General features: G+C 48.5%; 1 pseudogene; it reads left to right on the top strand.

Moving 5' to 3' along the window:
* Window positions 1–744: 744 nt before the first annotated feature.
* LOC134983208 (zinc finger protein 585A-like) overlaps window positions 745–27,494 on the top strand; it is a 122,534-nt pseudogene continuing 95,784 nt past the window's right edge.

Raw genomic sequence — 27,494 nt, 5'->3', positions numbered from 1 at the left:
CTACTATCAGTGCACAAGAACTTGTTTCCTACTTCAAGGATAACATTGATAAAATCCGAGATGAAATGGTACGCTCTTCCTCAGCCAGTGACCTGCTCAATTCCCTACCTGAACCCCCTGGCACTTTCTCTTCATTTGATCCCACAAGTAAAGATAAAGTATCAACATTCTTCTCTTGATCCTATACCCTCACAGGTCATTAAAACTTTGTCTCCTTTGCTTATCCCAACCTTAACTAAAATCTGTAATCTCTCTCTCTACTGGTATCTTTCCTTCTCTGTTTAAGCATGCAGTGATTACTCCCATTGTAAAAAAAAAACATTCTAAAAAAACCCCCACAACTCTGACCCAAACACACTCTCTAACTACCGTCCCATTTCTCAGCTACCAGGTCCCTCCAAGCTACTTGAGAGACTTGCCTACACTCGCCTTATACACTTTCTTAACTCCCACAATTTATTGGACCCACTTAAGTCAGGCTTTCATGCCCAACACTCCACAGAGATGGCACTGACCAAAGTAGTGAATGGTCTGGTCACTGCTAGATCTAAAGGCCACTACACACTACTCATTCTTCTAGATCTCTCTGCTGCTTTTGACACTGTTGCCCACTCTCTTCTCAAATACTACAATCTTTAGGTCTTCAGGACACAGCCCTCTCCTGGTTCTCATCCTACCTATCTAATCGCTCTTTCAGTGTTTACTTCTCTGATTCTACCTCTTCTTCTCTACCTCTATCAGTTGGAGTACTGCAAGGCTCAGTCTTGGGTCCTCTGCTGTTCTCAATCTATACCTCATCTCATCGCTGGGTGATCATATCATACAACCCATTAAGAACCTAGCAATCTGGTGGACCATTATGCAACAGGTAGCATCTATCCTTGTGTATCAATGCCTATTTTCTCATAGATTGTAAGTTTGCGAGCAGGGCCTTCCTACCTCTATGTCTGTCTGTTTTTACCCTGCTTTGTTCTATTACTGCTGTTCTAATTGTAAAGCGCAACAGAATATGCTGCGCTATATAAGAAACTGCTAATAAATAATAAATACAACAGAGGCCGCTCCCCCTGTATATTATGACAGCACAGGAAGCTACCCCTGTATATTATGACAACACATGCCGCTCCCCCTGTATACTATGACAGCACAGGAAGCTACCCCTGTATATTATGACAAAACACGGACCCTCCTTCTGTATATTATTACAACACAGGCCGCTGCCCCTGTATATTATGACAACACAGGCCACTCTTTCTGTATAGAAAGACAATACATTCCGCTCACCCTATATAATAAAAGTTATAAGACACCACAGGTTCCTCCACTTGTATATTATGACAACACAGGCCACTCCTTCTGTATACTATGACAGTACAGGATGCTACCCCTGTAATATGACAACACAGGATGCTGCCCCTGTATATTATGACAACACAGGCCGCTGCCCCTGTATATTATGACAACACAGGCCGCTGCCCCTGTATATTATGACAGTACAGGAAGCTACCCCTGTATATTATGACAACACATGCCGCTCCCCCTGTATACTATGACAGCACAGGTAGCTACCCCTGTATATTATGACAACACAGGCCGCTGCCCCTGTATATTATGACAACATAGGCCACGCCTTCTGTATAGAAAGAAAATACATTCCTCTCACCCTATATAATAATAGTAACAAGACACCACAGGCCCCTCCGCTTGTATATTATAACAACACAGGCCGCTCCCCCTGTATACTATGACAGTACAGGATGCTACCCCTGTATTATGACAACATAGGCCACTCCTCCTGTATAGAAAGACAATACATGTCGCTCACCCTATATAATAATAGTAACAAGACACCACAGGCCACTTCCCCTGTATAAAAGGGCAACACAGGCTGCACCCCCTGTATAGTAGGATGTCATAATCCACTACCTCTGTATAGGAGGATGCCCCAGGTCGCTCCCCCTGTACAGTAGGACAACACATGCCACTCCCCTGTATTTTATACAGCTTCCCTGAATATTAATACAACATATGCCGCTCCACCTGTATAGTACAATGCCACAGGACACAACACCTGTAATGTCCCGTTTATAGAATTACAGTAACGGCAGGGTTTGCGCCACCTGTATCACAGTAACGGCAGGGTCTGCGCCCTCTGTATTATGGTAACAGTGGGGACTGCGCCACCTGTATCACAGTAATGGCGGGGACTGCGCCACCTGTATTATGGTAACGGCGGGGTCTGAGCCACTTGTATTACGGTAACGGCGGGGTCTGCGCCACCTGTGTTATGGTAACGGTGGAGTCTGCGCCACCTGTATTACGGGGACGGCGGAGTCTGCGCCACCTGTGTTACGGTGACAGCGGGGTCCGCTTCCCCTGTATTATGGTAACGGCGGGGTCTGCGCCACTTGTATTACGGAAACGGCGGGGTCTGCGCCACCTGTATTACAGTAATAGGACACTAGAGTGTCAGCCACCTGCATACCTCCCAACATGACCCTCTCCAGGAGGGACACAATACTCTGCTCCTGGACTTTTCTCTTAATGTATGATAGCCGGCACCTGTGTTGAGCAGGTTAATGGATAAGAAAGGTGTTTCAGCACAGGTGACGCCAATCATAAATGAAGAGGGAAGTCCAGGAGCAGAGCATTCTGTCCCTCCTGGAGAGAGTCATGTTGGGAGCTATGCACCTGTACAGGAATTATGCAGCACCAGAGGCTGCTCCCCCTGCAGTACAGAACCTGACACCAGAGCTGCTCAGCCTATAGAGTAATAATAATAATATCATTACCTGCTGCCAGACACAGCAATGGCTGCTCTCTGCTCCTGCTGCCTTGTGGGAATGATAGAAGGAAGGCGGAGCTCAGACCAGGGGAAAATGGCCGCCGCTCCTGACGTCACTACACGGCCAGGTAATCTATTGCTGCTGCCAGACTGGTCTACGAGAAAATGGCGTTCCACATGCAGGAAGTTAGTTTTCATCGACTGCTGCAGCCTCCCATTGTCCGTGGAGATCAGGTAATGGCGTCTTACTATACAGGGGGAGCAGCCTGTGGTGTCCTGTTATTATTACTATACAGGGGGAGCAGCCTGTGGTGTCCTGATATTATTATACAGGGGGAGCAGCCTGTGGTGTCCTATTATGATTATTACTATTATACAGGGGGAGCAGCCTGTGGTGTCCAGTCATTATTATACTTGAGGAGCAGCCTGTGTTGTCCCTTTATTAGTATTATTATTATATTATACAGGGGGAGCAGTCTGTGGTTTCAAGTTATTATTATACAGGAGGAGTAGCCTGTGATGTCCTGTTATTATTATACAGGGGGAGCAGCCTGTGGTGTCCTGTTATTATACAGGGGGAGCAGCCTGTGGTGTTGTGTTATTATTATTATACAGGGGGAGCAGCCTGTGGTGTCCTGTTATTATTATACAGGGGGAGCAGTCTGTGGTTTCAAGTTATTATTATACAGGAGGAGTAGCCTGTGGTGTCCTGTTATTATTATTATTATTATACAGGGGGAGCAGCCTGTGGTGTCCTGTTATTATTATTTTTATTATTATGTCAGCTGCAGAGCATTACTACACCACTGACAGTGTGACAGCTGCAGAGCATTACTACACCACTGGCAGTGTGACAGCTGCAGAGCATTACTACACCACTGGCAGTGTGACAGCTGCAGAGCATTACTACACCACTGGCAGTGTGACTGCTGCAGGCTGAGCCCCCTCATTGCCGTCCCCCCCAGCAGTCACGTCACTATAATGGTGTAACATGTGACATTCCCGCTAGGAGGGCGCCACACGTATAACGACGGCCATCTGCTGTAGAGACACCGGGTTGTATTATATAATGCCAGTATCAGAAGAGACTGATACCTTTTATTTATACTCATCATTTATATCTGAGATATCATTTACCTCATGGTAACACCCATTAGTATATGTTTTGGTCTACATTACTGTTTATATTGTTTTTATTTTCTTGTGTGTAATAAACAGTGTTTTAATTATGTTTTGGCTGCATCATTTGGATAGAGCGCCTACCTGGTATTCCCACATTTGTCTCTGTTTGAGGAGGCCGGCTACCCCTCTCCAGGTGGCTGCTAATCCTAAGGTGTATTCCATCACAGACCTGCCCAGCGCCAACAAACCTTGTGTTTTCATGCTGTGTGCGCTGCCAACATCTGCACCCATGCAGCAAGTAGGGGAGGGCAGCATCTAGAAGCAGGCACAGAGAGAGCGGCACTTACTCCTACAGGGGGCTTCCTTGCTCATCCGCCCCAGGGGGCTCCCAGCAGCTCATCCTTCCTAGGCTGCAGAGGGTGTGGGTAGGAGGCAGGGGGCTGCGGGTCTAGCATGGCAGGAGCCTCTGGTATGGGAGGGCCGGGTTATAGCCTGCAAGCAGCTGGCACTGTACCCCGCTCGTGGCTGCTGCTGCTGACCCCGTCCGAGCCCCATCTCATGTTACTCCATGCGGCTGCTCCCCTGTCTGTCTCCTGCCGCCTTTCCCCTGTCTGTCTCCTGCCGCCTTTCCCCTGTCTGTCTCCTGCGGCCTTTCCCCTGCCTGTCTCCTGCCACCTTTCCCCTGTCTGTCTCCTGCCGCCTTTCCTCTGCCTGTCTCCTGCCACCCCTTGCCTGTGTCCGGCCGCCATTCCCCTGTCTGTCTCCTGCCGCCTTTCCCCTGTCTGTCTCCTGCCGCCTTTCCCCTGTCTGTGTCCGGTCGCCTTTCCCCTGCCTGTCTCCTGCCGCCTTTCCCCTGCCTGTCTCCTGCCGCCTTTCCACTGCCTGTCTCCTGTCGCCTTTTCCCCTGCCTGCCTTTCCCCTGCCTGTCTCCTGCCGCCTTTCCCCTGCCTGTCTCCTGCCGCCTTTCCCCTGCCTGTCTCCTGCAGCCTTTCCCCTGCCTGTCTCCTGCAGCCTTTCCCCTGCCTGTCTCCTGCAGCCTTTCCCCTCTCTGTCTCCTGCCGCCTTTCCCCTCTCTGTCTCCTGCCATCTTTCCCCTCTCTGTCTCCTGCCACCACCCACCCTACAGCCTCATGCCAGTTTACTGCCACCCCCACCCTGCCGCCCCCTGCCTATCTCCAGCCGCCTTCCCCCTGCCTGTCTCCAGCCGCCTTCCTCCTGCCTGTCTCCAGCCGCCTTCCTCCTGCCTGTCTCCAGCCGCCTTCCTCCTGCCTGTCTCCAGCCGCCTTCCTCCTCCCTGTCTCCAGCCGCCTTCCCCCTGCCTGTCTCCTGCCACCCCTTGCCTGTCTCCGGCCACCATTCCCTTGCCTGTCTCCTGCCGCCTTTCCCCTGCCTGGCTCCTGACGCTTTTCCAGGAGACCCTGTCCCTTCACAGTGTACTGAAATCAGCTCATTGTGACTCCACCCACAATAGCGCTACACTCTAGATCAGGCCCACTATGCAGTACAGCCTTATGGGGCTGGGTCACAGGAACCTCGGAGACACTGACCAGGACTCTATGGCTGTGAGGAAATAGGAGACTTAATGGCCACTCTGTTCCATATTTACTATGTTACATGTGCAATATGTTTTATGTATTATATTTATTCCAAAGAACTCCAGCTGTGAGGAACGGAGTCTTTATTACACATCACACGTTCTGTATTCTCTCTGATTCACCAAGGATGGACAAAGACAGGAGTCACAGGACTGAGAGGATAATAAATATCACCCTGGAGATCATTTACCTGCTGACTGGGGAGGTGAGTGGATCTGGGAGCGTCACAGTGAACTCATATCTATAGTAATAATACAGGGACATGACTGGGGAGGTGAGAGGATCTAGGAGTGTCACAGTGACATCACTTATATCTAAAGTAATAATACAGGGACATGACTGGGGAGGTGAGAGGATCTGGGAGTGTCACAGTGACATCACTTATATCTATAGTAATAATACAGGGACATGACTGGGAGGGTGAGTGTATCTGGGAGCGTCGCAGTTACATCACTTATATCTATAGTAATAATACAGGGACATGACTAGGGAGGTGAGAGGATCTGGGAGCATCACTGTGACCTTATATTTCTAGTAATAATACCGGGACATGAGTGGGTAGGCGAGAGGATCTGGGAGCATCACTGTGACATCACTTATATCTATATTAATAATACGTATATGACTGGAGAGGTGAGGGGATCTAGGAGTGTCACAGTGACATCATTAATATCTATAGCAATACAAAGACATGACTGGGGAGGTGAGGGGATCTAGGAGAGGCACAGTGACGTCACTTATATCTATAGTAATAATACAGGGACATGACTGGGGAGGTGAGGTGATCTGGGAGCGTCACAGTGACATCACATATCTATCGTACTAATACAGGGACATGACTGGGGGACGTGAGGGGATCTGGGACTGTCACAGTAACATCACTTATAGCTATAGTAATAATACAGGTGTATGACTGGGGAGGTGAGGGGATCTGGGAGTGTCATAGTAACATCACTTATATCTATAATAATAATACAGGGACCTGACTTGGGAGGTGATGGGATTTGGCAGCCTCACTGTGACATCACTTATATCTATAGTAATAATACAGGTATATTACTGGGGAGGTGAGGGAATCTGGGAATATCACAGTGACATCACTTATATCTGTAGCAATAATACAGGGACATGACTGGGGAGGTTAGGGGATCTTAAAGTGTCACAGTGACATCACATATATCTCTAGTAATAATACAGGGACATGACTGGGGAGGTGATGGAATCTGGGAGCGTCACAGTAACCTAGCTTATATCTATTATAAGGGGACATGACTGGGGAGGTGAGGGAATTGGAAGCGTTACTGTGATGTCACATATATCTATAGTAATAATTCAGGGACATGACTGGGGAGGTGAGGGTATCTGGGAGTGTCACAGTGACATCACATATCTATAGTAATAATACAGGGACATGACTGGGGAGGTGTGGGATTCTGGGAGCACTACAGTGAATTCACTTATATCTATAATAATAATAATACAGGGACATGACTGGGGAGGTGAGGGGATCTGGGAGCATCACAGTGACTTCACTTATATCTATAATAATAATACAGGGACATGACTGGGGAGGTGAGGGTATTTGGGAGTGTCATAGTGACATCACTTATATCTATAGTAATAATACATGGACATGACTGGGGAGGTGAGGGGATCTGGGAGCATCACAGTGACTTCACTTATATCTATAATAGGATTTTAATACCTACCGGTAAATCCTTTTCTATAAGTCCGTAGAGTATGTTGGGGACACCAAAAGAAACGTGGGATATAGACGGATCCGCAGGAGACATGGGCACTTTAAAACTTGTAAAGGGGCACGACTTGTGTCCTTCCTCTATATCCCTCCCCAGACTCAGTTTGGAACTGTGCCCGGAGAGAGGGGCATTTTGAGGAAATGACTTAACAAACAAGGTGAGCATCATACCAGCTCATGCCATAAACATGCCGAATAACATGACATTCAACTGAACACATGTCAATGGACATGAACAAAATTCAGCAACAAGCTGAAGAAACCATAACACAGTATGTGTGTAACCAGAACTAAAATGCAGATACAGTACGCACTGGGACGGGCGCCCAACATCCTCTATGGACTTATAGAAAAGGATTTACCGGTAGGTATTAAAATCCCGTTTTTTTATTACGTCCTTGAGGATGTTGGGGACACCAAAAGAACCATGGGTTCATAGCAAAGCTCTATAATGGGCTGGAGAGTGCGGACAATTCTGCAGCACAGATTGACCAAACTTTAGGACTTCATCGGCCAAGGTATCAAACTTGTAAAACTTAGCAAACATGTTTGACGCCGACCAAGTAGCTGCTCGGCAAAGTTGTAATGCCGAGACACCTCAGGCAGCCGCCCAGGACGAGCCCACCTTTCTAGTGGAATGTGCTTTTACCGATTTAGGTAACGACAAACTTGCCGTGGAATGAGCCTGCTGAATCGTGTGACATATCCAGCGGGCAATATTTTGCTTGGAAGCAGGATACCCAAGTTTATTGGGAGCATATAGCACAAACAGAGACTCTGTTTTTCTAACTGGAACTGTTCTGGCAACGTAAATTTTCAAAGCTCTGTCGACATCCAGAGAATTTCCTCAGCCAAAGTGCCAGTAGCCACTGGCACCACAATAGGTTGGTTAATATGAAAAGAGGAAACCACCTTTGGCAGAAATTGTTGCTGAGTTCTCAATTCTGCCCTATCCTCATGGAAGATCAAATAAGGGCTCTTGTGACACAAGGCCGCCAATTCAGACACCCGCCTTGCGGATGACAATGCTAACAAAATGACAACCTTCCAAGTGAGGAATTTCAACTGCACTTTACTTAAAGGTTCAAACCAATGTGATTTTAGGAATGTTAAAACCACATTAAGATCCCAAGGTGCCACAGGTGGCACAAAAGGAGGTTGGATGTGCAGGACCCCTTTTACAAAGGTCTGTACCTCAGGAAGTGAGGCCAATTGTTTCTGAAAGAAAACTGACAATGCAGAAAGAAATCTGCACTTTTATGGAGCCTAATTTAAGGCCCGCATCCACTCCATTTTGTAGGTCAAACATCTCCACTGGAGCTTTCTTGGACTCGCACCCAGGCCCGGCGACAGGGGGGGGTTAAAGGGGACACCCGTCCCGGGCCCCGCCGTTGTTAGGGGCCCCAAGGTCCAGGCAGCGGGCAGCAGCGGCTGCAGTTCAAAAAACTGTTTGCTCCCGGCATCGCGGACTCGCGGGCCGGCCGCTGCGCTGTGATTTAAGTGTGTGTGTTTGTTTGCGTGCGCCCCCCCCCCCCGTGACCCGTGTGCTGTTCAACCCCTCAATGCCCTGTGATTGATGTGTGTTTGCATGCGCACGCCCCCCCTCCTTCTTTCCCGAATACTGTGTGCTGCTCACCCCTCAGTGCCCTGTTCACCCCTCAGTGCCCCCAGCCCCCAGGTCACCTGTTATCCTGCCAACCAGTTCCCAGCCAGGAAGCTCGGCCGGACAGGTCACCTGTTATCCTGCCAGCCAGGACCGCCCCTCCAGCGTCCTCACCGCACGCACTGGCGTGCGCAGCACATTTTATTAGGGGGTGCACCGTCGGAGGGGTGTGTCTAGCACCGCCTTTTGGGCGTGTCTAGCACCATCTATTGATGGTCAACGCATATAAAATTTCCACCTTTGTACCAATCCTAATAAAGCAGACACATTGTCAGATGTTGTGGTGTGCACCAAACAAACACCCCCGATGGCACTCACTGCAGTTACACTGCTCCTCCTCAGCCTGGTCTGGCTCCCCCTCTCTTTCCCCTGCAAGTTGCAGCAGCTTACTTACAAGTCAGTAACTCACTGACAGTCGGAGACTAGTAACGCTGCTGCTGGAAAAGTGAGTGACCTGTCAATGCTGCTGCCGGCTGCCTGCCAGAATTGAATTTGTCTTCCTAAGAGGAACGCTGGCTGCATGCTGCTCCTCATCAGTGGCTGGCGTTGGCATAGAATAGAAGGATTGAGGTGGGCATGTAGCGGGTGTGACGGGTGGGCATGTGAGCAGCATGATGTAATCACGTCACATCACGCTGTTTTTGTACATGGTGGTGGAGCTGGGAATTTGAAAGCAGGTGGCAGTGGCACCCTTGATTAACCCAGGCGTCCGGTCAGTAATGCAGTCCTGCAGGGTGCAGCACAGAGGGGACAGTAATCAGCCTGCTTGGCGATCACTGCATCAGGCATGTGAGATCGGGGTGCCAGACATTAGGGGGTGCCTGTGCACACCAGGCACCCCCCCTGCGCACACCTGTGAGTCCGCACGCTGCCTCCCTGTCTCTCTCTGCTGGGTGAGTGAGGAGCCAGACTGAGGCACGGAGCGCACAGCAGGAGCTGCCAGGACAGGACAGACAGAGTACTGCGGCCTGTGGGAATTGGGGAGGCGAGCCTGGTGAATTAGAGCGGCTGTGTCAGTATGTTTCTGCAGCAGCAAGAAGGGTAAGGCTTTTGCATTTCATAAATCATAATACATGTTTATGTATAGGGAATGAGATTTGGGTTTGGGTTAGGACTTTAGGATTAGTTTGTGGCGGGATGCAGGCAGGCAGGCACATTATGCATGCATATGCATTCTGCACATGGGCCCTCATTCCGAGTTGTTCGCTCGCAAGCTGCTTTTAGCAGCATTGCACACGCTAAGCCGCCGCCCTCTGGGAGTGAATCTTAGCATAGCAAAATTGCGAACAAAAGATTAGCAAAATTGCGAATAGACACTTCTTAGCAGTTTCTGAGTAGCTCCAGACTTACTCGCCATGTGCGATCAGTTCAGTGCTTGTCGTTCCTGGTTTGACGTCACAAACACACCCAGCGTTCATCCAGACACTCCTCCGTTTCTCCGGCCACTCCCGCGTTTTTCCCAGAAACGGTAGCGTTTTTCCGCACACTCCCATAAAACGTCCAGTTTCCGCCCAGAAACACCCACTTCCTGTCAATTACATTACGATCACCAGAACGAAGAAAAGTCCTCGTAATGCCGTGAGTAAAAATCCTAACTGCATAGCAAACTTACTTGGCGCAGTCGCACTGCGGACATTGCGCATGCGCATTAGCGACTAATCGCTCCGTTGCGAGTAAAAAATAACGAGCGAACAACTCGGAATGACCCCCATGGATGCATCTGCATGCATGTGCGTGTCAGATGAGATCAGACTCATCAGTGCAGAATGTCTGTGCTGTGGTGGTGACTGGTCATTCAGGCTCAGTTGCTGCTCAGCACAGATAGTACAAAATTCCTGACCATTGTGGGTCTGTGAATCTTAATTTTGGAAAGAGCTGATCCCATTATATCGGTATTGTATTGTTCCATTAAAGTTTTGTTTTCTAGACGTTAGAGAGTCTATAATTTTGTTTTTAATATACTTGTGTCCTGTAGATAATATGGGTCACTGTCCTGTTTCCTGGGGGTGGGGTGGGGGGGCCCGCAGAGATATCAGTGTACCGGGCCCCAAAATTTCTGTTGCCGGCCCTGCTCGCACCAGGAAATATATTTCCTCCAAATACGGTGATAGTGTTTCGACGTCACACCCTTCCTAGCAAGTATAAGAGTGGGAAATACTTCATCGGGAATACCCTTACGGCTAAAATCTGGCGTTCAAACGCCATGCTGTCAAATGTAGCCGCTGTAAGTCTTGATAGACGAACGGCCTCTGCCGCAGTAGATCCTCGCAAAGAGGAAGAGGCCATGAATCTTTGACTAACAACTCCTGAAGATCCTGGTACCAAATTCTCCTTGGCTAGTCTGGAACTACAGGAGCGCTGGAATCTGTGATTTTCTTAGGATTCTCAGAACCTTTGGAATCAGAGGAAGCCGAGGGAAAACGTACACAGACGGATACACCCAAGGTGACATCAGTGCATCCACTGCCGCCGCCTGAGGGTCCCTGGACCGGGAACAATACATTAGTAGTTTTTTGTTGTGGCGGGACGCCATCATGTCTATGTGGAGATTCCCCCAAAGATTGGTGATTAGAGTGAAGACCTCCTGATGGAGGCACCACTCTCCTGGATGTAGATCGTGTCTGCTGAGGAAGTCTGCTTCCCAGTTGTCCACTCCCGGAAGGAATATTGCTGACAGAGCGCTTACCTGAGTCTCTGCCCAGCGAAGAATCCTTGTGGCTTCTGCCATAGCTGTTCTGCTCTTTGTGCCGCCTTGGCGGTTTATGTACGCTACTGCTGTCACATTGTCCGATTGGATCAGGACAGGCCGGTTTCGAAGAAGATGCTCCGCTTGTAGAAGGCCATTGTAAATGGCCCTCAACTCCAGCACGTTTATGTGAAGAAGAGTTTTCTGACTTGACCATCTTCCTTGGAAGGTCACCCCTTGTGTGACTTCTCCCCAACCTCAGAGACTTGCATCCGTGGTCACTAGGATCCAGTCTTGGATCCCAAATCTGTGTCCTTCTAAGAGGTGAGAGCTGTGGAGCCACCACAGGAGTGAGATCCTGGTGTTGGGGGATAGAACTATCCTCCGGTACATATGGAGGTGGGATCCAGACCATTTGTATAACAGGTCCCACTGAAATACTCTGGCATGGAACCTCCTGAATTGGAGGGCCTCGTATGCCACCACCATTTTCCCTAGCAACCGAATGCATTGATGAATGGAGACTGTTGGTGGTTTCAGAATGAGTTTTACCAAACTCTGAATTTCCAGTGCTTTCTCCGGAGGGAGGAACACTCTCAGCTGGACCGTGTCCAGAAACATACCCAAAAATGCCAACCGGGTTGTTGGAACTAATTGTGATTTCGGCAGGTTCAAGAGCCAGCCGTGCTGTTGTAGAAGCGACAGAGACAGTGTAATGTCCTGTACCAGTTTTTCTTTGGCCCTCACCGTTATCAGGAGATCGTCCAAGTATGGGATAATTGTAACTCCTCTTTTTCTGAGGAGAACCATCATTTCTACCGTGACTTTTGTGAAAATCCTCGGAGCCGTGGACAGGCCAAACGGCAACGTCTGAAATTGGTAATGAGTATCCTGGATTGGACACCTGAGATAACTCTGATGAGGGGGATAAATGGGAACATGAAGGTAGGCATCCTATATGTCCAAAGACACCATGAATTCCCCCTCCTCCAGGCTGGAGATCACCGCTCGGAGAGACTCCATCTTGAATTTGAATTTCTTCAGGAAAAAATATATAGATTTTAGGTTGAGGATTGGTCGTACCGAGCCATCCGGCTATGGCACTACAAATAGGCTTGAATAAAAACCTTCCCCTTGTTGCTCCCCGGGGACCGGGATCACAACCTGATTTTGACATAATTTTTGTATTGCTCCAAAGACTAGAGCTCTGTCTGGAAGTGAAACTGGTAAGGGTGATTAGTATTAACGATGGGGGGGGAACGTCTTGAAATTCCAGTTTGTACCCTTGGGTCACAATTTGTAACACCAAAGGGTCCAGGTCTGAGCGAACCCAAACCTGACTGTAAAGCCTTAGACGTGCCCCCACCGGTGCGGTCTCCTGTAGGGGAGACCCGGCGTCATGCAGTGGATTTGGCGAAAACTGGGGAGGACTTCTGTGAACTCGAGGAAGCGGGAGTTCTCTTGCCCCTTCCTCTACCTCTGGTAGCGAGGAAGAAGTTACCTCGGCTTCTTCTATATTTGTTGGGCCGAAAGGTTTCTTCTGTTGTGCAGGAGCATTAGGTAAATAAGTAGACTTACCCGCTGTGGCCGCTGATACTAAATCAGTAAGGCCGTCACCAAACAGTTCCCCACCCTTAAAGGGAAGGGACTCCCTATTTTTCTTGGAATCCGCATCAGCATTCAATTGATGAGTCCATAGCGCACGCCTAGCCGCAATAGACATAGCATTAGCCTTAGCCCCCAGGAGGCCAGCATCTCTTGCAGCCTCTTTCAAGTATGCAGCCGCATCCCTGATATAACCAAGCGTCACTAGGATGCTATCTCTATCCAGATTATCCAAATCAGCAGATAAACTTTCAGCCCATTTTCAATGGCGCTACTAACCCACGCTGATACAATAAGCGGTCTAAGCTGCGTCCCCGTGGTAGTAAATATAGCTTTTAAAGTAGCCTCCTGCTTACGATCAGCCGGCTCCTTAAGAGTCGTCGACTGAGCTGCAGGGAGCACTACCTGTTTTGACAAGCGTGCTAGGGCTTTGTCTACTGTGGGCGGTGTTTCCCACTTATCCCTATCTGCTGCGGGAAAGGGGTACGCCACCTTGGTCCTATTAGGAATGAGAAATTTCTTATCTGGTGTATTCCAAATGCCATCAAAAAGGTAATTTAGTTAAAAACAAGGAGGAAAAGAAACCGAGCATCTCTTTTCTTTGTAAATAAGGACCCTCGTTTCTGGTGTAAAGGGGTCCTCGTCAATACGTAATATGTCTTTGACAGCCACAATCATATATTGAATACTCTTAGCCAATTTAGGATCTAATCTAGAATCGGCATAATCGGCACCGGTATCAGAGTCCGTGTCGGAATCTGTGTCATCTAATTGGTCAACACTACGTTTCAGTGACCCTTGTAATAAAGCATCATCTACTGATCTCTTCCAAATCTGCAGTTGAGAGTCAGATTCAGTAAACTTTTGATTTAACAGTGTAACATTAGCATTTAAAGCAGTTAACCAATCAGCCATCGGCGGTGCCGACAGGACCCCCAAAACATTTGGTGTCCCCAATAAATTATCCCTGAGAGGAAAGTTCTGCCTCAGACATATTGTCTCCCTACCAGCACCCAAAAGAAAGCCTGTGAGGGAACAAAAGGAACGGAGCCAGCTCACACCCCAGCGCCAAAGTGCATGTCTGAAAACACCCTCAAGTGTCACAGAGCTGCAACGCTATATATCTGTATAGAAATAATCTGCCCCCCCCCCCTCGTTTTTATAGCCCCTGGTACTTGTCTGCTGTGAGGAAGGACCAGCGCTGCTGCTTGGAGGAGGAAATGGCGCCGAGTGAGCCTGGAGGAAGAAGCCCCGCCCCCAACATGGAGCGCTTCTTCCTGCTTATTTTTACATGTTTATCCTGGCGGGGGTTTGCAGGCAGTGCCAGGGCACTGTACAGATATGCCAGTCTTATTTTTGAGGTACTTTTTGCTCCCCAGGGTGCCCCCAGCGCTCTGCACCCTGCACCCAGCGTTGTGTACAGTCCGGGAGCCTGGCATGCACTGAACAAATCATGCTGCGCGATACCTCTATATGCCGTCTTTGTTGAAGAGAAGATGTCTTTTCCTCACATACTCACCTGTCTTCTGACTTCTGGCTTGAAGAGGGGGGACGGCAAGCTGTGGGAGGGAGCATCCAGGAGAGCCTGGCGTTCGTCTCCCCTCAGTAGCTGAAGGCATCCTGTCAGCAGCAGCAGAGCCCTGAAACTCATTAGAAGTGGGTCTAGACTGCTCTCCCCTTTTTCCCACGAATCAGGGAGTCTGTAGCCAGCAGATCTCCCCAAAATAAAAAACCTAACATTAAGTCTTTTCAGAGAAACTCTAAGAGCTCCCCCGAGTGCGTCCATCTCGCAGGGCACATTTTCTAAACTGAGTCTGGGGAGGTATATAGAGGGAGGAGCCAGGTCGCGCCCCTTTGAAAGTCTAAAAGTGCCCATGTCTCCTGTGGATCCGTCTATATCCCATGGTTCTTTTGGTGTCCCAAACATCCTCAAGGACGTAATAGAAAATAATAATACTATAGGGACATGACTGGGGAGGTGAGTGGATCTGGGAGTGTCACACTGACCACTTATATCTGTAGTAATAATACAGGGACATGAATGGGGAGGTGAGGGAATATGGTAGCGTAACTGTGACATCACTTATTTTTAGTAATAATACAGTGACATAACTGGGGAGTTGAGGTGATCTGGGAGCGTCACAGTGACATCACTTATATCTATAAAAATAATACATGGACATGACTGGGGAGGTAAGGGGATCTGGGAGTGTCACAGTAACATCATATATATATATATATAGTAATAATACAGCGACCTGACTGGGGAGGTAGGGGATCTGGGAGCCTCACTGTGACATCACTTATATCTATAGTAATAATACAGGTATATTACTGGGGAGGTGAGGTAATCTGACAGCATCGCAGTGACATCACTTATATCTATAGTAATAATACAGGGACATGACTGGGGAGGTGAGGGGATCTGGGAGCTTCACAGTAACAACTTATATCTATAGTAATAATACAGAAACATGACTAGAGAGGTGAGGGGATATGGAAGTGTCACTGTGATGTCACATATATATCTATAGTGATGATACAGGGACATGACTGGGCAGGTGAGGGGATATGGAAGCGTCACTGTGATGTAACTTATCTCTATAGTAATAATACAGGGACATGACTGGGGAGGTGAGGGGATCTGGGAGCGTCACTTTGACATAGCATATTTATAGTAATAATTCGGGGATGTGACTAGGGAGGTGAGGGGATCTGGGAGCATCACAGTGATGTCCCTTTTATCTATAGTAATAAATCAGGGACATGACTGGGGAGGTGAGGAGATCTGGGAGCATCACTGTGACATCACATATCTATCGTACTAATACAGGGACATGACTAGGGAGGTGAAGGGTTCTGGGAGTGTCACAGTGACATCACTAATATCTGTAGTCATAATAGAGGGACGTGACTTGGGAGGTGAGGGAATCTGGGAGCGTCACAGTGACCTAACTTATATCTATAGTAATAATACAGGGACATTAATGGGGAGGTGAGGGAATATGGTAGCGTAACTGTAACATCACTTATTTTTAGTAATAATACAGGGACATAACTGGGAAGCGTGAGGGGATCTGGGAGTGTCACAGTGACTCACATCTATAGTAATAATACAGGGACATGACTGGGGACTTGAGGGTATCTGGGATTGTCACTGTGACATCATTTATATCTATTGTAATAATACGAGAACATGACTGGGGAGGTGAGGGGATCTGGAAGCGTCACTGTGATGTAACTTATATCTATAGTAATAATACAGCGACATGACTGGGGAGGTGAGGGGATCTGGGAGCGTCACTTTGACATAGCATATTTATAGTAATAATTCAGGGACGTGACTTGGGAGGTGGGTGGATCTGGGAGCATCACAGTGATGTCACTTTTATCTATAGTAATAATTCAGGGACATGGCTGGGGAAGTGAGGGTATCTGGGAGTGTCACAGTGACATCACGTATATCTAAAGTAATAATACAGGGACATGACTGGGAAGGTGAGGAGATCTGGGAGCGTCACTGTGACATCACATATCTATCGTACTAATACAGGGACATGACTGGGGAGGTGAGGGGTTCTGGGAGCACTACAGTGACATCACTTTTATCTATGGTAATAATACTGGGACATGACTGGGGGGATCTGGGAGCGTCACAGTGACATCACTAATATCTGTAGTCATAATAGAGGGACGTGACTTGGGAGGTGAGGGAATCTGGGAGTGTCACAGTGACCTAACTTATATCTTTAGTAATAATACAGGGACATGACTGGGGAGGGTGAGGGGATCTGGGAGTGTCATAGTGACTCACATCTATAGTAATAATACAGGGACATGACTGGGGAGTTGAGGGGATCTGGGATTGTCACTGTGACATCACATATCTATTGTAATAATACGAGAACATGACTGGGGAGGTGAGGGGATCTGGGAGCGTCACTGTGAAGTCACATATCTATAGTAATAATACGAGAACATGACTGGGGAGGTGAGGGGATCTGGGAGAGGCGCAATGATGCCACATATCTATAGTATTAATACAAGGACATGACTGGGGAGCTAAGGTGACCTAGGAGTGGCACAGTGATGTCACTTATATCTATTGTAATAATACAGAGATGTGACCTGGGAGGTGAGGGGATCTGGGAGCGTCACAGTGACGTCACTCATATCTATAGTAATAATACAGAGACATGACTGGGGAGGTGAGATCTTGGAGCGTCACAATGACCTCACTTATATCTGTAGCAATAATACAGAGATGTGACTGGGAGGGGCGAGGGGATCTGTGAGTGTCACAGTAATGTCACTTTTATCTATAGTTATAATACAGGAATATGACTGGGGAGGTGAGGGAATCTGTGAGTGTCACAGTGACATCACTTATATCAATAGCAATAATACAGGGCCATGACTGGGGAGGATAGCGGATCTGGGAGCTATACAGTGACATGACTTTTATCTATATTAGTAATACAGGGACATGACTGAGAAGGTGAGGGGATCCGAGAGCATTACAGTGACGTCACTAATATCCATAGTCATAATACAGGGACATGACTGGGGAGGTGAAGGGATTTTGGAGCGTCATAGTGACGTCACTCACATCTATAGAAATAATAAAGGGACATGACTGGGGAGGTGAGATGATTTAGAAGCGTCACTGTGAAGTCACTTATATCTATAGTAATAATACAGGGACATTAATGGGGAGGTGAGGGAGTATAGTAGCATAACTAACATCACTTATTTTTAGTAATACAGGGACATGACTGGGGAGGTGAGGGGATCTGGGAGAGTCACTGTGACATCACTTATATCTATAGTAATAATACAGGGACATGACTGTGGAGGTGAGGGGGATCTCACTGTGACTCACATCTATAGTAATAATACAGGGACATGACTGGGGAGTTGAGGGGATCTGGGATTGTCACTGTGACATCAATTATATCTATTGTAATAATACGAGAACATGACTGGGGAGGTGAGGGGATCTGGGAGCGTCACTGTGAAGTCACATATCTTTAGTAATAATACAGGGACATGACGGGCGGTAAGGTGATCTGGGTGTGGCACAGTGACATCACTTATATCTATAGTAATAATACAGGGAGATGACTGGGGAGGTGAGGGAATCTAGGAGTTTCACAGTGATTTCACTTATATCTATAGTAATAATACAGAGATGTGACTGGGGAGGTGAGGGAACTAAGAGCGTCACAGTGACGTAACTCATATCTATAGTAATACAGGGACATGACTGGGGAGGTGAGGGGATCTGGAAGCGTCACTGTGAAGTCACATATCTAGTAATAATACAGTGACATGACTGGGGAGGTGAGGGGATCTGGGAGCGTCACAATGACCTCACTTATATCTGTAGCAATAATACAGAGATGTGACTTGGTGGGGTGAGGTGATCTGGGAGCGTCACAGTAATGTCACTTTTATCTATAGTAATAATACAGGGATATGACTGGGGTGGTGAGGGAATCTGTGAGTGTCACAGTGACATCACATATATCAATAGTAATAATACAGGGACATGACTGGGGAGGTGAGGGGATCTGGGAGCGTCAATGTGACATCACATATCTATAGTAATTATACAGGGCCATGACTGGGGAGGTTAGCGGATCTGGGAGCTATACAGTGACATTGCTTTTATCTATAGTAGTAATACAGGGACATGACTGAGAAGGTGAGGGGATCCGAGAGCATTACAGTGACGTCACTAATATCTATAGTCCTAATACAGGGACATGACTGGGGAGGTGAAGGGATTTTGGAGCTTCATAGTGACATCACTCATATCTATAGAAATAATACAGGGACATGACTGGGGAGGTGAGATGATTTAGAAGCATCACTGTGAAGTCACTTATATCTATAGTAATAATACAGGGACATGCCTGAGGATGCGAGGGGGGGGGGGTCTGGGAGTGTATATATTGATATGTGATGTCTCCTCCATTACTCAGGATTACACAGTAGTGAAGAAGACATCCAATGAGTGTGAGATACTCAGCAGCCATCCCTGTGTGTCAGAAGGGCTGAGTAGAACCCAGAGCCCCATCCCAGTGCCTCCACCTGACTCACTAATACATGAGAGACCCAATGACCAAAAGATCCTGGAACTCACCAACAAGATCATTCAGCTGCTGACTGGAGAGGTGACTTCTGGGAATGGGGCATTATACAGTAACACCAGGGGATGTGTCTGGGTGATGACTGGAGAGGTGACTGCTGGGAATGGGACATTATATAGTAACACCAGGGGATGTGTCTGGGCGATGACTGGAGACATGACTGATGGGAATGGGACATTATACAGTAACACCAGGGGATGTGTCTGGGTGATGACTGGAGACATGACTGATGGGAATGGGACATTATACAGTAACACCAGGGGACTTGTCTGGGTGATGACTGGAGAGGTGACTGCTGGGAATGGGACATTATACAGTAACACCAGGGGATGTGTCTGGGTGATGACTGGAGAGGTGACTGCTGGGAATGGGACATTATACAGTAACACCAGGGGATGTGTCTGGGTGATGACTGGAGAGATGACTGCTGGGAATGGGGCATTTCTCTGACGTCCTAGTGGATGCTGGGGACTCCGTAAGGACCATGGGGATAGACGGGCTCCGCAGGAGACTGGGCACTCTAAGAAAGATTTAGGACTACCTGGTGTGCACTGGCACCTCCCCCTATGACCCTCCTCCAAGCCTCAGTTAGATTTCTGTGCCCGGCCGAGCTGGATGCACACTAGGGGCTCTCCTGAGCTCCTAGGAAGAAAGTGTTTGTTAGGTTTTTTATTTTCAGTGAGACCTGCTAGCAACAGGCTCACTGCATCGAGGGACTAAGGGGAGAAGAAGCGAACCTACCTAAGTGGTGGTAGCTTGGGCTTCTTAGGCTACTGGACACCATTAGCTCCAGAGGGATCGAACACAGGACCCGACCTCGTCGTCCGTTCCCGGAGCCGCGCCGCCGTCCCCCTTACAGAGCCAGAAGCAAGAAGGTGGTCCGGAAAATCGGCGGCTGAAGACTTCTGTCTTTTCCAAGGTAGCGCACAGCACTGCAGCTGTGCGCCATTGCTCCTCATGCACACCACACACTGCGGTCACTGATGGGTGCAGGGCGCTGGGGGGGGGGTGCCCTGAGCAGCAATACTGACACCTTGGCTGGCAAACTGGCACCATATATAGCCCCAGAGGCTATATAGGTGCTTTTTAACCCCTGCCAGAACTTTTAAAATAGCGTGAGAAAGCCCGCCGAAAAAGGGGCGGGGCTATCTCCCTCAGCACACTGGCGCCATTTTTCCCTCACAGCTCCGCTGGAAGGAAGCTCCCTGGCTCTCCCCTGCAGTCCTGCACTATAGAAAGGGTAAAAAAGAGAGGGGGGACACAAATTAGGCGCAGTATAACTATATTTATGCAGCTATAAGGGGAAAACACGTTTCTATAGGTGATATCCCTGTGATATATAGCGCTCTGGTGTGTGCTGGCATACTCTCCCTCTGTCTCACCAAAGGGCTTTGTGGGGTTCTGTCCTCTGTAAGAGCATTCCCTGTGTGTCTGCTGGGTGTCGGTACTGCTGTGTCGACATGTATGAAGAGGAAAATGATGTGGAGGCGGAGCAAATGCCTGTGAATGTGATGTCACCCCCTGAGGGATCGACACCTGTGTGGTTGGACTTATGGAAGGAATTGCGTGAAAGTGTCAACTCCTTGCACAAAAGGTTTGACGACATAGGACAGCCGGCTACACAGCTTGTGCCTGTTCCAGCGTCTCAAATGTCATCAGGGCTTTAAAATGCCCGCTACCTCAGGTGACAGATACAGACGTCGACACGGATACCGACTCCAGTGTCGACGATGATGAGACTAGTGTACCCTCCAATAGGTCCACCCGTTACATGATTGAGGCAATGAAAAATATTTTACACATTTCTGATAATACCCCAGGTACCACAAAAAAGGGTATTATGTTTGGTGAGAAAAAAACTACCAGTAGTTTTTCCTGCATCTGAGGAATTAAATGAGGTGTGTGAGGAAGCGTGGACTTCCCCCGATAAGAAATTGATAATTTCAAAACGGTTATTGGCAGCGTACCCTTTCCCGCTAGAGGATAGGTCACGTTGGGAAACACCCCCTAGGGTAGATAAAGCGCTGACACGCTTATCAAAGAAGGTGGCACTACCGTCTCCGGATACGGCCACCCTGAAGGAACCTGCTGATAGAAAGCAGGAAGCTACCCTAAAAGCTATTTACACACACGCGCGCATTATATTGCGACCAGCGATTGCATCAGCTTGGATGTGCAGTACTGCTGCTGCGTGGTCAGATTCCCTGTCGGATAATATCGATACCATGGATAGGGACAATATTTTGCTGACGATTGAACATATAAAAGATGCAGTCTTATACATGCGTGATGCACAGAGGGATATTTGCCGGCTGGCATCAAGAATTAGCGCTATGTCCATTGCCGCCAGAAAGGGGTTATGGACTCGGCAATGGTATGGCGATGCCGAATCAAAGCGGCACATGGAGGTTTTACCCTATAAGGGGGTGGAACTGTTTGGGGATGGTCTTTCGGACCTCGTGTCCACAGCGACGGCTGGGAAATCGACCTTTTTGCCACAGGCTGCCCCACAGCAAAAGAAAGCACCGTATTATCAGGTACAGTCCTTTCGGCCCCAAAAAAGCAAGAGGGCTAGAGGCTCATCCTTTCTGCCGAGAGGCAGAGGTAGAGGAAAAAAGCTGCAACACACAGCTAGTTACCAAGAGCAGAAGTCCTCCCCTGCGTCCGGTAAGTCCACAGCATGACGCTGGGGCTGCTCAGGCGGACCCGGGTACGGTGGGGGCCCGTCTCAGAAATTTCAGCGCACAGTGGGCTCTCTCACAGGTGGATCCCTGGGTCCTTCAGGTAGTACTTTAGGGGTACAGGCTGGAATTCGAGACGTCTACCCCCCCCCCCCCCCCCCCCCCGCCGTTTCCTAAAATCTGCCTTACCGGCAACTCCCTCTGCCAGGGAGGCAGTGTTGGTGGCTATTCAAAAACTGTATTCACAACAAGTGATTGTCACGGTACCCCTCCTTCAGCAAGGAAAGGGTTACTATTCCACAATGTTTGTGGTACCGAAACCGGACGGTTCGGTGAGACCCATCTTAAATTTAAAATCCTTGAACACTTATATCAAAAGGTTCAAGTTCAAGAGGGAATCGCTCAGGGCGGTTATTGCGACCCTGGACGAGGGGGATTACATGGTCTCCCTGGACATCAAGGATGCGTACCTGCATGTCCCCATTCACCCTCCTCACCAGGAGTACCTCAGATTTGTGGTACAGGAACGTCACTATCAGTTCCAGACGCTGCCGTTTGGGTTGTCCACGGCACCGAGGGTCTTTACCAAGGTAATGGCCGAAATGATGATTCTCCTTCGCAAGAAAGGAGTTTCAATTATCCCGTAGTTGGACGATCTCCTGATAAAGGCGAGGTCCAGGAAACAGTTGGTAGTGGGGGTAGCACTTTCTCAGGAAGTACTACAACAGCACGGCTGGATTATCAACATTCCAAAGTCACAGCTGGTCCCGACGACACGTCTTCTGTTCCTGGGAATGATTCTGGGCACAGACCAGAAAAGAGTGTTTCTTCCAGTTGAAAAAGCCGAGGAGTTGTCATCTCTAGTCAGAGACATCCTAAAACCGGGTCAAGTGTCGGCACATCAATGCACACGAGTCCTGGGAAAAATGGTAGCTTCGTACGAGGCAATTCCAGTCGGAAGGTTCCACGCAAGGACGTTCCAGTGGGACCTGTTGGACAAATGGTCCGGCTCCCATCTCCAGATGCAACAGCGGATAACCCTGTCGGCAAGAACAAGGGTGTCGCTGCTGTGGTGGCTGCAGAGGGCTCATCTACTAGAGGGCCACATATTCGGAATACAGGACTGGGTCCTGGTGACCACGGATGCCAGCCTTCGGGGCTGGGGGGCAGTCACACAGGGAAGAAATTTCCAAGGACTGTGGTCAAATCAGGAGATTTCGTTTCACAGAAATATTCTGGAGCTAAGGGCCATTTACAATGCCCTAAGCCAAGCAAGTCCCCTGCTTCAGAACCGGCCGGTGCTGATCCAGTCAGACAACATCACGGTGGTCGCCCATGTAAACAGACAGGGCGGCACAAGAAGCAGGAGGGCAATGGCAGAAGCTACAAGGATTCTCCGATGGGCAGAGAATCATGTGTTAGCACTGACAGCAGTATTCATTCCGGGAGTGGACAACTGGGAAGCAGACTTCCTCAGCAGGCACGACCTCCACCCGGGAGAATGGGGACTTCATCCAGAAGTTTTCCGAATGCTGGTAAACCGTTGGGAAAAACCACAGGTGGACATGATGGCGTCCCGCCTCAACAAAAAGCTAAAACGGTATTGCGCCAGGTCAAGGGACCCTCAGGCGATCGCTGTGGACGCTCTAGTGACACCGTGGGTATACCAGTCGGTTTATGTGTTTCCTCCTCTGCCTCTCATACCCAAGGTACTGAGAATAATAAGAAGGCGAGGAGTGAGAACTATTCTCGTGGCTCCGGATTGGCCAAGAAGAGCTTGGTACCCGTAACTTCAAGAGATGCTTGCAGAGGACCCTTGGCCTCTGCCGCTCAGACAAGACCTGCTGCAGCAGGGACCCTGTCTGTTCCAAGACTTACCGCGGCTGCGTTTGACGGCATGGCGGTTGAACGCCGGATCCTAAAGAAAAAAGGCATTCCGGAGGAAGTCATCCCTACCCTGATCAAGGCCAGGAAGGATGTCACTGCAAAACATTATCACCGCATTTGGCGGAAATATGTTGCTTGGTGTGAGGCCAAGAAGACCCCTACGGAGGAATTTCAACTGGGTCGATTCCTACATTTCCTGCAAGCAGGTGTGACTTTGGGCCTCAAATTGGGGTCCATTAAAGTCCAGATCTCGGCCCTGTCGATTTTCTTCCAGAAAGAACTGGCTTCACTGCCTGAAGTTCAGACCTTTGTCAAGGGAGTTCTGCATATTCAGCCTCCTTTTGTGGCACCTTGGGATCTCAATGTGGTTTTGGAGTTTCTAAAATCACATTGGTTTGAGCCACTTAAGACTGTGGATTTAAAATATCTCACGTGGAAAGTGGTTATGTTGTTGGCTCTGGCTTCGGCCAGACGTGTGTCAGAATTGGCGGCTTTGTCCTGTAAAAGCCCCTATCTGATTTTCCATATGGATAGGGCGGAGTTGAGGACTCGTCCTCAGTTTCTCCCGAAGGTGGTATCAGCTTTTCACTTGAACCAACCTATTGTGGTGCCTGCGGCTACTAGGGACTTGGAGGATTCCAAGTTGCTGGACGTAGTCAGGGCCCTGAAAATGTATGTTTCCAGGAGAGCTGGAGTCAGAAAAACTGACTCGCTGTTTATTCTATATGCACCCAACAAGTTAGGTGCACCTGCTTCTAAGCAGACTATCGTGCGCTGGATTTGTAGCACTATTCAGCTGGCGCATTCTGCGGTGGGATTACCGCAGCCTAAATCTGTAAAAGCCCATTCCACAAGGAAGGTGGGCTCATCTTGGGCGGCTGCCCGAGGGGTCTCGGCTTTACAACTTTGCCGAGCTGCTACTTGGTCAGGGGCAAACACGTTTGCAAAATTCTATAAATTTGATACCCTGGCTGAGGAGGACCTTGAGTTCTCTCATTCGGTGCTGCAGAGTCATCCGCACTCTCCCGCCCGTTTGGGAGCTTTGGTATAATCCCCATGGTCCTTACGGAGTCCCCAGCATCCACTAGGACGTCAGAGAAAATAAGAATTTACTCACCGGTAATTCTATTTCTCGTAGTCCGTAGTGGATGCTGGGCGCCCATCCTAAGTGCGGATTGTCTGCAATACTTGTAAATAGTTATTGTTACAAAAATCGGGTTGTTATTGCGAGCCATCTATTCAGAGGCTCCATTGTTATCATACTGTTAACCGGGGTTCCTATCACGAGTTATATGGTGTGATTGGTGTGGCTGGTATGAGTCTTACCTGGGATTCAAAATCCTTCCTTATTGTGTCAGCTCTTCCGGTCACAGTGTCCTAACTGAGGCTTGGAGGAGGGTCATAGTGGGAGGAGCCAGTGCACACCAGGTAGTCCTAAATCTTTCTTAGAGTGCCCAGTCTCCTGCGGAGCCCGTCTATCCCCATGGTCCTTACGGAGTCCCCAGCATCCACTACGGACTACGAGAAATAGAATTACCGGTGAGTAAATTCTTATTTTTTCAGTAACACCAGGGGATGTGTCTCGGTGATGACTGGAGAGGTGACTCCTGGGAATGGTACATTATACAGTAACACCAGGGGATGTGTCTCGGTGATGACTGGAGAGGTGACTGCTGGGAATGGGGCATTATACAGTAACACCAGGGGATGTGTCTGGGTGATGACTGTATCACTGTGTGTGTCAGGTTCCTATAAGGTGTCAGGATGTCACTGTCTATGTCTCCATGCAGGAGGGGGAGTATATAGAGGAACACATGGGTCTGTACAAGGACGTGATGATGGAGAATCACCGGCCCCTCACATCTCTGGATAAGAGGAGACTGTCATGTATTGTACAGGGGAGAGCAGGTATGGGGGCCCCCTATATACACACATCATCTGATAATCACATATATACACTGTACTCAGTCACTGTGTGTCTCCTACAGAAGGACCCAGTAACAGAGATACCCCAGAGAGATGTCCCCATCCTCTGTATTCCCAGGATTGTACAGAGGAGAATTACAGGACCCCACAGGAGGATCAGGTAGGTGGGATTTAGGATCTCTCCAATATACCAAAGTGACTGTCACTATATGATCTGTAGAGCAGCTGTGTGTGTCATTATATTTGTCTTGTTTACATAGGGTGAAGCCCAATTAAATAATATTAAAATCAAAGATACAGAGGGAGAAGAAGAGACGTATGTGACTGATATAAAGGCAAAAGATGTAGATGGAGAAGAAGAGACATATGTGACTGATATAAAGGCAGAAGATATAGAGGGAGAAGAAGAGACGTATGTGACTGATATAAAGGCAGAAGATATAGAGGGAAAAGAAGAGACGTATGTGACTGATATAAAGGCAGAAGATATAGATGGAGAAGAAGAGACGTATGTGACTGATATAAAGGCAGAAGATACAGAGGGAGAAGAAGAGACGTATGTGACTGATATAAAGGCAGAAGATATAGAGGGAGAAGAAGAGACGTATGTGACTGATATAGAGACAGAATATACAGAGGGAGAAGAAGAGACGTATGTGACTGATATAAAGGCAGAAGATACAGAGGGAGAAGAAGAGACGTATGTGAGGGGTGATCAGCAGTGTAAGGAGGAGGAGATCCCTACAGATATCAGCACAGGTGAGTAATAAACACTTATTATAGAAAAGAGTCACATATTCTCCTTCCTCAGTCACTACAGCAATCTCTTATCCTACACCCTCCTCTGTCAGTACAAACTAATGAGGAATATGTATTTTCCCAGTGTGGAGTCGGGAGCAATCAGCCCCTATTATACTCCTGCTCTCCCCTCACATCATGTCACTGTGTGTTACCAGCCCAGAGATCTGACTAGTCTCCTCCCCACACTCTCTGGTGTATCTCATACATCAGGAGCCATCAGCCCCTATTATACTTCTGCTCTCCCCTCACATCATGTCACTGTGTGTTACCAGCCCAGAGATCTGACCAGTCTCCTCTCCACACTCTCTGGTGTATCTCATACATCAGGAGCCATCAGCCCCTATTATACTCCTGCTCTCCCACTCACATCATGTCACTGTATGTTACCAGCCCAGAGATCTGACCAGTCTCCCCACACTCTCTGGTGTATCTCATACATCAGGAGACATCAGCCCCTATTATACTTCTGCTCTCCCCTCACATCATGTCACTGTGTGTTACCAGCCCAGAGATCTGACCAGTCTCCTCTCCACACTCTCTGGTGTATCTCATACATCAGGAGCCATCAGCCCCTATTATACTCCTGCTCTCCCCCTCACATCATGTCACTGTGTGTTACCATCCCAGAGATCTGACCAGTCTCTTCCCCACACTCTCTAGGGTATATTGTACATCAGGAGCCATCAGCAGCTCTCTGCCTCACATCATGTCACTGTGTGTTACCAGCCCAGAGATCTGACCAGTCTCCTCCCCACACTCTCTGGTGTATCATACATCAGGAGCCATCAGCCCCTATTATACTTCTGCTCTCCCCTCACATCATGTCACTGTG

Source organism: Pseudophryne corroboree (assembly GCF_028390025.1).
Source record: "Pseudophryne corroboree isolate aPseCor3 chromosome 3 unlocalized genomic scaffold, aPseCor3.hap2 SUPER_3_unloc_10, whole genome shotgun sequence".
NCBI classification, from domain to species: Eukaryota; Metazoa; Chordata; class Amphibia; order Anura; family Myobatrachidae; genus Pseudophryne; species Pseudophryne corroboree.
This window is presented reverse-complemented; position numbering and strand designations above follow the sequence as displayed.